We start from the raw sequence: 9804 nt of genomic DNA on the forward strand, positions 1-9804 counted from the left end.
GGAAGTATTTGACGTGGGTGTTATACAACGAGCTTTTCTGTTCAAAGGAGAAATGTCTATAGATAATAAATGCTTAAACTTCACAGTTTTCTTTTGTTTATTAAATACTAAAAAAAACTTATTTTACTTTATACACGCATTTAATCTATCATAAATAGATTTCTAAATATATGCTTCCAGTACTTTACACTTAATAAAAAAAATTGAGACAACAAAACTAACAAGTTGTTATACTATAGCAATAATAACTAAATCGGCTAAAAATAATAACTAAAACTTTATTGTGATTTATTGAAAAAAAAAAATAGTTTTACTTAGGATTTTTAGCACAAACAAAAGCTCTTATTAGATTTAGCTTCAAATACGTAAAGACATATGGTTTGTAAAAAACACTATGATATATACTTAACAAGTGAAAGTATAACTTTTATTGAAATTTAAAAAACTAACATTGGTTTTAAAACAAAACTAACAAACTAATCTGAGTGTCCACTATTTTATAACTTGTTTTCTCTTAAGAACATCACTTACTAGAACTTTAAAACTTAAATTTCGAACATGTCTCTTGACTAAATTATCAATATCTATTTAACTTGAATATATTTTGTTTAGCTTCTAGCTTTTTCGCCAATATAGACAAAATAGTTTATTAGTCAGAACCGTTATGAAAATAGTTAAGGACAGTGGCAGATATAGGTTTTTTAATTGCTAAGATCATTGTTTGTAGGAAGATATACTCCGGTTAATTATAATTAAGCGGTACATAAAATGTTATGATACTAAAAATTTCTACTTAATTTCTTTGTAGTCTTGTATATAAATGACTTAATTTATATTAAACTTCAACATTTCCTTTAAATGTCGAAATACTAAAATTGCTTATAATATCACTTAAAACGTTAAATTAAATCAAAATTATACTAAATATCAGCTTGACTAACAAAATATGTTCTTGTTTTGAGTTTAAATAATACAATAAGAAACAGTTTAACGCTTATAAATCAGATTTAAAAAGAAAATAATGATTTATACTACATACTTACAACAAAGTTTTATTTTACTACTTTTGTGTATTTGTATTTGAACTCGTAAAAAGTTTATCCAACATTATAAATATTTTAGAAACAAAACTACATACTTATTTTCAAATTTCCAAGTTTCTTAATTTGTTAACTTGTTGATGTACTTCAGTTTAAAAAAGTTGAACTGTTATTACTTTTATAGGTTAGTAAATGTGCGTTGTTTAAACTTTTGATTTTTATGGATTTGTGTTGAAATACAGCATTATAGGTTTGAGACACTTAATGTAAAACTAAGACATTTAAAGTTTAACGATATTTTCAGTTGAGAAAAATAATAAAACAAGATTTAAATGATATGGTAAATTAATGTCCTATTCGTATAACAAGGTTGCAGTTTTAGAGTAAGTTAAAATCTCAACTTGTATACCTTTTTTTTTGCTTTTGTTATTTAATATATAGCCTAATAAAACCACAACCAACTGTATTAGCGTCATTTGTAAGACCCTAAACAAAATATTTTGTGTCTTAAAAGTTATGTTCATCTAAAAGGAAGTATAATCTATAACTTAGTTCAAAACATTTATGTTAAAATTAAACTAATGGATAATACAAATCAAATTAATAGTTTTGTTATTCTATTTTGTTAACCGATTGATTTACGCGTATGTGCGGTTGGTTTGTATTTTGTAAACAAATTACTCAAAATACTTTTGTTTTAATAACATTTAAGTTTTTTTCATTAAAATTTTACTTTAAGCAAAAGTTACTGTATTTGATTTAAGTATTGTGTTTTTTTTATAAAAACTTTAGTTTCTAAAAAATATATAAAAACTTGTATGAAAAATCTTTATACTACCAATAAAAAGCATTCGCTAACTGTTTTTTGAAATATTACAGATTTTAAGAACTTTAAAATTTAAGAAGCCTAAAACTATAATATCAAATGAGCAAATAGTTCAATAACTTTATAGTTTATTAAATTTTTAATTTATGTGAGTGTAAACATATGCTGAGAGCTATTTAAAAGTAAACAAATTGCTGTTCTAAATTAAACTTTAATTTTTTTTTCTAAAACTGAAATGTTATTTTGTTTTTGAATTTTAGAACTTGTTATTTTTGTTTAGTCATTCTTTTGCATATATTTAATTTTCTTTTTTGTTTATTGATATTTGTTTAATAAATATTCTTCGGTAAAAAACTTTGTAGAATTATTTCGTCTTTAAAGTTCTTCAACTAAATTAAAAACAAAAACATTAAAAGGTTTTATAAACATTTAACTTTTAATCTTAAAATAATTTTACTTGATGTAAATTTTGTAACCAAGCTAGCTGAATATTGCATAGAAAATACTTAGCACTATCCTAAGTTAGTAAGTTTTATATGTAAACATAAATTAAATCATTTTAAGCTATCTAAAATAATTTTTATATTTATGTTTTTTCATTGTTTAGTATTCTGTAGTTGTTTTGATAAGCGAAGCTGTTTCATTGGTTAACTAAATTCAAAAACTTTTCAAAGTTAAAATACATCTTTTAAAAAGATGTGTAATTTTTTTTTTTCGAGTTTTTCATATCTGTAAAGTTTAAACAAAGTTACGACCCTACCTCGAAATAAATTAGTTTTTATGTCAATGCAAAAAATATTTTTATAAAATACTACTATGTTTCTCAACAATTTTAAGTTCATTTAAGTACTACGTCCAAATTTTTTTAATTAATGATATGCCATAAAAGTTTTTACAAAGTTTAGGAGCTGTTGTATAACTATTTTACTAGCTCTTGAAAATTTTATTGCAATTGCTTATAGCTAGCTATAAATGTCTTAAATTTTGGCAGAGGTGGTTTAGATATGTGTTTTATTAATTACTGTTTGTGTTAAGAATTTAAATATATCATATTTATAAAAATAAACGAAATAAAATAAATATTAAAATTTTAATGATGTTCTTAGTTTTGTAAAAAAGTAATTAATCTGTACACCTAAGTCATATAGCAGCTTATAAAGATTATCAGTTCGTATTTAATTGGATTATTTTAGAAAATTCGTTTTAAGCTACCGAATATTTTTTCTGTCATTATGTACCAGTTTACCTGTACTGAATCTGATAAGTAAAATTTGCGTATATAAAAAATCTAAATTAGTCGTTTAGACCTTGATTAGGAAATATAGCTCTAAAAAGTTTTATTTTAAATAAAACTTTAAAAACAAACAAAACATTTTAAGCTTGAAGTGTTTTCAAAAAGTATTCCTAATTCAAAAAAGACTATTTTTCTAAGAAAAACTACGAAACGAACGTATGTATGGTATTTAGGGTCAATCACACTTTTTCGTTTCATTTATAGCACCATTCAATGTTGTTTCAGCAGCTAATAGTATTTTTACATAATGGAAATGCACAAACGCGCTCCCGACATACTCACGTGGGAAGACACGGAGCCCCTCATTCCCAAGATAAAACAGCAGGGGTTGCAGCAGTTCGTGCACAACTTCAAGCGAATGCAGAATCTTGGGGATTTCCCGTTCAAATGGGGCGACGAGGTCGAGCAGATGATCGTAAGAGTTGACGACAAAGCCGAGACGGTCAGGTTGGTCCTGAACGGGACCGAAGTCCTAGAAAAACTGCGAAATTTAAACGAGGCCGTTGACGAGGAGCACCGTGCCGATTGGAGGCCGGAAAACGGGGAGTTTATGGCTGAGAGTTCGCCCTATCGACCCTACGGTCGCGCGCTGGACGATCTGGTCAAAGTTGAGGCCAGCATGAGGCGCAGAAGAGATCAGATAAACGACGTTTTGGGCGAAAACGAAAAAGTGGTGACCGTGACCACATACCCTCTGCTCGGGTGCGAAAGCTTCACCATGCCCGCCCTGATAATTGGACCCGAAGACGAAAACCCGGTGACGAGGTCTATATTTTTCCACGACGACGCCTGTTGCACTTACCCGGCCTACAAGATCCTTCATCACAACATGATGTTGAGAAAAAAATCCAAGTTCGCCTGCAACATTCCGATCTACAAGGACGAGAACACTTCGTTACCGTTCAGGGAAAAATTCCACAGGAAAGAAGACCGGGACGCAAGCATGGACGATCACGTTTACATGGACAGCGACTGGATGGCCATGAGCAGCTGCTGCCTGCAAACCACCGTGCAGCTGGCAAACTTGCGGGAGTGCAAGAAAGTGTACGACCAGCTCGTGGCGGTTTCGCCCGTTTTGCTGGCCATGAGCGCGTCCAGTCCCTTTTTCCGCGGCCACGTCTCGGACGTGGACACCCGGTGGACGATGATGGCGCAGTGCAACGACGACCGGAGGAGAAAGGAAATGGTGAGCAGCTCGCGGTGGGACTCGGCGGAAATGTACTTGTCCGAAGACCACCTCGGTTTGAACGACATGGAATGCTCGTTCGACCGTGACGCTTTCGATTTTCTTCTTTCCCAAGGCGTCGACGAGGCATTGTCGAAGCACGTGGCGCACATCTGGGTGCGCGACCCTTTGATATTGTCCAACAAACAAGTGGAAGCGAACGTAGAAGAAAGCTACTGCAACTTCGAGGTGATGAACAACTACGTGTGGCAGCCGGTCAGACTCAAACCGCCGCCGGCACCCAGATCTCCAATGGGCTGGAGGTGCGAGCTCAGGGTCATGGAAGTTCAGCCGACCGATTTCGAGAACGCCGCCTTCGCCGCGTTCGTCGTTCTCCTGGTCAGGTCGTTCGCCAAGTTCGACGTGGACCTGACCGCCCCGTTGTCGCTGCATCGCCTGAACATGGACAGGGCGCAGGCGAGGGACGCCGTCGGGAGGAAAAAGTTCCTTTTTCCGAACAAGCTGCAGGTCGGCCGCGATGGGAAAGGCGAAGTGGCGCTGATGTCCGTGAACGAGATCGTCAACGGGGACGGGAGGAACTTCATCGGGCTGATCGGGCTCGCCAGAGAGTATGTGAAGAGTGAAAGTTGCGCGGACGAGACTTGGAGGAAGATCGACGCTTACCTGAACCACTTGAGCGACGTGGCTTCCGGCGAGACGCTGACGGTCGCGCAGAAGATGAGGCGGTTCGTTGAAGATCACGAAGATTACAAGGGAGACAGCAAGTTGAACCACAAGATCAACTACGACATGATGAAAGCTTTGTGGAAAGTTTAACTTTTTTAATTTTTTTTGTGCTATTCATGCCTTGATGTTTTTGTCTAAACTTTAAGCATGCCATGGTCTTTGATTCAATTTATAATGTACAACCTGACATCTTATAATTTGAATTAAAATGTAGTTTTAAAAAATATATCTTTATTTAAGTTTTGTAAATTGTTCAAATGATTGCTTCTTACCCTTTTGCAACTTATCTTTCAAGTTATATTTTTTTAATTTCCACCTTTATAAACAACTTACTTACTTTTTATTAGAGTACAACTTGTCAACTTTTACATTATTATAAACTACGTATTTCAAAAGTTTTCATTTGTTTATTTACTCTCTTCAAAACTTTAGTAAAGTGCAGTCGACGTACATTAACGGTTGTTTAAACGTGAAATAAAGCTCAAACATATAGTTTTACAACGTTTCGTTGCTTACTTAATTTTTAATAATTGGGTTTTAGAAAGATGGTTGTAAATTATTTGTAAAACTAGCAGTGTAATAAATTTGTATACTTTCGCCAAGTGTAAAAACTAGAACTTTTAATTTAAGTTCAAACTTTGTTTGAATAAAAAACTAATCATAACTGAAGATATCTAGTGGAGTGAAACATGGTTAAATACGGAATTATTTGAAATAAAATATTTGTACAACAAACTTGTTAGAAATGCTGTACTTTTGTTATTATTATTGTTTTTAAATACTTATAAAACGTTTCAAAAATTAAAAGCAATAATTTAAATACAATTTTTTTTTAAACAATTTAGTTTAGTGAATTTATAAAAAAAAAGAAGGATAAACACATTTAAAGGATCTAATGTGATAGAGTTGTAATAATTTTAACCTGCTCTTTACAACTAAGTCATTGCACTATTATTTATAAATCTGTATTATTTAATTTAGCCTTAAATTATAGCTTTTAAACATAGAGTTCTTAAAACGTATGAAAGTTAAAGCGTTAGACCGCTATATTAGAAAATATAATTTTGTGTTAGCTCTGCTTAAAATACTCACAACGGGTAGCTAAAAGTATGTTTTCTGAATTGACGCAATACAAAAGATAAAGACACTATTTTGAATATTTCTATTTAATTCTACAAGATTACTCTCTTTTCTTACTTACACATATTTTTTATTAACAAAAATTGAACTTTATTACAGCTAACTGATGTTACTGTAACTTTAGTCATTCACTAATAGCCATAAACAGGGTTCGTGCGCGAAATTTTTTTCATTTAGCCTGACTGAGACCAATTTAGCCTGACATTTTTTCAAAGTAAGGAAAATCCCATATAGAAGTCATTTTAGGTATTGGGAGGTCTTGATTAGTACTATTGTAGTCTCCGACTTAAACCAGCTTTATCTCAAAAATATTTTGAGCTTTAAAAATCTGCAAAAAGCAACTCAGAGCTTAGTTACAATTCAATAAAATAAGACTAAATTGTGAAAAAGGTGATTGACCCCCCTATGCCCTAAACATAACAAATTCAGTGATAAGTTTTAAAATAAGAGTTATATCTAATCTATTACTAATACTAGTGTAAAAACTTAATATATATTACTTAACATAATTGTTTAATTTAATTAAGCACTAAGTAAAATCATTAAAACCAAATTTATAATAAAACAACGTGCATTGTCGTGTTTTATTAAAACTTAAAATGAAATGCTTACACAAACATTAAAATAAGTAAAAAAAAAATATTATAGTATTTTGACTAATACTTAAAATTGATACATAAATATAAATCCTAAACTCTAAATAAATACAGTGATTGTTGATGTCGTATCAGACTTGAAAAAAAAACTTTTATATTTTGTTCTTGTAAAGAAAAATAAATTATACCTAAAATTTGTACTCCCACAAAACTTAGTACTTATATCATAAAGCTAAGTTTTAGTGTTTTGAATATCTCTATTAACTTTAAACAAACAGTAAAATATATGAATGAATTGCTAAAATTTTAATCTAAAAAGTATTCGGTATAAATCCTTTAAATTAGAAATTAAAACACTTCAACCAACTAAGCTCTGAATAACATAGCTAATGTAAACAAATTCAAACAAACAGCTAAGTTGTTGAACTAAACTGTAATGTTTAAACTGTATTTTTTTATGAATTTTCATATTTATGACGTATATAATCTACTCAAAACAAAATAATGAAGATTTTTAAACTTTTTTTTAAAGATTCAACGAAAGGTTTTAAGCATTTATTTTTACAAATACTGACTGACTTTGTTTTTAATAACTAAATCTTTATTTATAAACAAATTCACATCTCAATTTGATCTTAAAAAAATTTCTCCATTTTTTTAATCAAAAATTTTCAAGCATTTGAACTGAGAAAAACTAAGATTCTCAAATTTTTAAATAAAAAAACTGATTTAGCCTGACGTTTTTCAAAAAAATTGATTTAGCCTGACGCGCACGAACCCTGCATAAATACTGTGCACTCGTATTTCAGGTAGTTGTAGTTTCATCAAACTTGCTATATAGAACGTCTATTTTTTTAACTCTAATAGCTTAAAACTTGTAAACTATTATAAACAATATGCATATTTAAATATTGTATTTTTTTTGTAAATAATGAATTATAATTACTATTTTTGAACCATTAAGTTGTATATTAATAAAAATAAGATTAATAGACATGTACAAATGAATAAAACAGTAAATTGTGGTTATATAAAAACTTTTTTAAATTTTAGAATGACTATATTTTAAAATTGACTTGTAATTCAAAAAATTTTAAGTTTACTAAAAAGTCTAATTTATAGAATTTTGAGGGTGAAAATAAAGTTAAACATTTTTAAATAATAAGTAAAAATCTTAATTTTTTAAACATCCGTAGTAAAAGTTTTAATTTTATCTTAGTCAGATTTTAAAAATAATTTAGAAAGTGCAACGAAAAAAAAAGCACAACTTCTAATAAAAATACTACGACGGTAAAATACATAAATAAAATAAGTTTTAAAAGAAAAAATCATGATAACCCAGAATTTTAAGTTTCAGAATTGGAGTAATATCGTAATTATAGATTACTTCTTAAAATTATATAGACAGTAATTTTGTATAGTTTTATACTAAGTGTTATACTTGTGTTTAATAAAGGTATAGATAAATCAATACCTTTTTACAGTCCTTGCAATGAGTATTTTTAATTATAAATAGTTTTGTTAATTTTAAATTAAATCAATAACAATTTTCTACGCTAACTAGTAAACAGGTATAGTTTTTTTTGAAACAACAAAAAAAGTACAGTCTAGAAGTTTTATATTTGAAAATGAAAGCTATAGTGACTACTTTTAAAAAGAAAACATTTACTGGAACTTTTATGCAGAGTAAATAAAAGGTTTACAAAAACTGATCTTTGTATTTTTTTAATAATATATGTGTATACTTTTAAATAGCTGATAATATAGCTAAGATATGGGTACTGGATTTTAACATTTAAGAAAAATATAAAAAAAGTTGAATTTTTTTTTGAGATAGTGATAAATTATTATTGATCACTGGTATAACAAAATTGGCACCAACTGAAGCATCAAGGCCTTCTTAAGATGGAACAAAATTTAAAGTATTCATGATTTCTTGCTTAAAATATCTGAGAATTAAAAAAAAAGGATATTTAAAACAGATATAAAGGTACGTCTTCGAAGTTAAGTTAAATATATTATATATTCAAAGAGTTTTTTGTGGAAGACTTTCAAAATAGACGAATGATGTGCCCATTAGTCGGTAAACTATCAAAATCCACTCGATTTTTTTATATTTTCCTTATTTATATTTTTCAATATCACTGTTACCCCTACTAGTCTTTTTTTAAACAACTAGTTATTATATTTACATTTTAAGTATAACTGGTTCACATTTTTAATACTTATCAATAAAAAAAAACTTATAGGAATACATCTCTACAAATAAAATTAATCTATTTCTCGCAGGTAAATCTGCTAGCTGAAACAAATTAACAACCCTATCGTTGTTATTTAACTCTACTTATTGTGTAGTTAAAATATATTTTTATTTATCCACAACTGCAGCATTATTCCAATTGAAAAACTAACGTCCCTTCCACAAAGCAACAAAATTCTGCTTCGGGTTAAAAAGCAACACATTTGAAGCACCAGTCCAAAACTACACATCCATTCTGAGAAACAACACTGTAACTGAGTTAGCCAACTACATTTGGACAACTTAGTAAAACTTTAAGTTTATAATTAGTATTTTTTTATCCGATAAAAACAATATTTGGTTAAAGAATTAAAATAGACAAACATGATGAGCTACATTTTTAAATAATAAAAGCCAACACACTGCAAGTTTTTTATAATTCATTATAGTTAATGTTTAAGTAATAACCTAGACTAAAATACGAATGGTTTTAATTTTACAAACGGCAAAACTACACAAAGATTCTTCTATAAGTAATTAATGAATTTGAAAAGTATCTAGTAGTAGACTTACAAAAACCTTTCTATAACATCAATTAAATTTAATTATAACTTTTTTTTAAGTTAAGAAGCTAGTGTCGAAACTGCTAATGAAATTAATTTCAGTGCATGAAAGGACCGTAAGAAAGTTTTTGTTAACTGACTTATGCGTACACACAACTATTAAATTATACTGAGTTACCGGAAAAATTATTTTA

General features: G+C 29.3%; 1 pseudogene; it reads left to right on the forward strand.

The window, feature by feature from the left end:
* Nucleotides 1-3407: 3407 nt before the first annotated feature.
* LOC145841313 (glutamate--cysteine ligase catalytic subunit pseudogene) lies at nt 3408-5162 on the forward strand (annotated as a pseudogene).
* The last annotated feature ends 4642 nt before the right edge of the window (nt 5163-9804 follow it).

This window comes from Thalia democratica, chromosome 7 (assembly GCF_965202585.1).
Source record: "Thalia democratica chromosome 7, ktThaDemo2.hap1.1, whole genome shotgun sequence".
Lineage (NCBI taxonomy): Eukaryota > Metazoa > Chordata > Thaliacea > Salpida > Salpidae > Thalia > Thalia democratica.